Raw genomic sequence first — 1,952 nt, 5'->3', positions numbered from 1 at the left:
AAGGGAGGGGAGGGGGGATAGTAGAGGATAGGAAAGGTAGCAGAACACGAAAGTCACTCGTATGGCAATATGTAAATCAATGGATGTGTAATTGATGTGATTCTGCAATCTGTATATGGGCTAAAAATGGGAGTTCATAACCCACTTGAAGCAAAGTGTGAAAGATGATATATCAAGAACTATGTAATGTTTTGAACAACCAACAATAAAAAAAAAAGAACCCATAGACATAATGAAAAATAAAATAAATAAATAAATAAAATTAAAAAAATTTAAAAAAAATAAAAATAAAAATTTAGGGGAAACTGTGTCATTGATAGTTGAATATCAATATATTAATATATTTTAACAGTTGATTTCCCAGTATACCAGAATGTGGCATCAAAATTTGCTTACTAAGCATTTTATTCATAGCATTATTAAGCACACAAATTGTGAATTTGTCGTTAGCAGTCAGAATGTATGTTGTTGGCAGAAAAAAAAAATGACTTGCCCAAATCAGAAAGCAAAATTCACATGTCATAAGCTAATAGCTACATTGTTCCCCCTCAAGGAAAAGTATGTCATAAAATTCATTCATTCATTCATTCAAAAACTACTAAATCTTTACTATCTGTCTGGCAATCAATGTTATAGGTACTTGGGATACCTCAGTGAACCAAATAGATAAAAATTTCTTAAGCTTGTGCAGGTTACTTTGTAGCTAAGCGGGGAAGATGACCACTAATAAACAAGAAATGAGTTAAATTATATACTAGAAAGTATGATGGGGAAAAAAAAGAATATATCAGGTAAAAGGAGGGTTCACTGCACACCAAGTTCATCCATTGGTTTAGTATTTGTAAGTACCGACGTGATGATATATACAAGGGTGTGAGGACAAGCTGCATCAGGCAGGATCTCTTTCTTCAGGTAGTGTACATTTTCCTAAAAGATAAGACCATCGATCAAAAAACCAACACGCCCTCTCCATATCCTTCCATGGCCACTCGCCCCTTCCCTGCTTTGTCTTTATTCGTAGCCCTTCCCACTGTTTACTGTATTTCATATTTTAATGTTTTCTTTGTCTGCCTCATCCTACTATAGTACAAGCTTCTTAAGAAAAGTGATTAACATCTGTTACATTTACATCTATATTTCTAATATATATAAACCAATGACTGCTGATAGCACTCAACGTATATTAATATATGCATGTTTGACTGAATAAAGAAAATCACATATCCACTACATTAGCTTAGATTTTCCCTTATTATTTCTCATATAGGAATTTCACTGTTGAAAATAGAATGAGTCATCTTTAATGCCATTCCTCATAATAACAACAATAATATAAAAGGCAGAAATTTCTAGCACTTTAAAACTAACTCTAATAACATAGTTATTGTAGGAACAGAGTGTTACAGCAAAAGCCAAGTAAAAATTACACAAAATTGAGACTAAATTGTATCTATATCATCTTTATTACCTAGCAGGGTAGAACGTGTTTATCCTAACACTACTGTGAGTATTACAGAATACATGGACTTAAATGAAAATTTCCAAGAAAGAAAGATAGGGGCTGAAATGGTTATTAATGTCTTCAAAACTAAGTTGAGAAAGGAAAAATATAATTATATTATCAAATGAACCTCAAAGTCTTCATAGAATTATGAAGCCAAATGAACTATGCCTCACATCCTTTATGTTTTATTACAAAGCTCTATACAATTTGGTAGATTGGGAAATTTTCTTTTTTAAAAGGTTTATTTTCTTGAACATTTTATTGGTTGTAGCCTTGATATGAAATTGATGGACTGTTGGTTGGATATGCTGTTATTTAAAGCATAACAAAATATTGCCTTAGAGAATCAGACAGACTTGAAGATACCTAAGTTTTTATTTCATGTTTCTAATTCAGAATTTTCCTTCAGCAGATAATTATTAACTGGGGAGCACCATTTTTCATAAAG

This window comes from Marmota marmota, unplaced genomic scaffold (assembly GCF_001458135.2).
Source record: "Marmota marmota marmota unplaced genomic scaffold, marMar, whole genome shotgun sequence".
Lineage (NCBI taxonomy): Eukaryota > Metazoa > Chordata > Mammalia > Rodentia > Sciuridae > Marmota > Marmota marmota.
The sequence above is the reverse complement of the archived record's forward strand: the minus strand, read 5'-3'. Positions refer to the sequence as shown.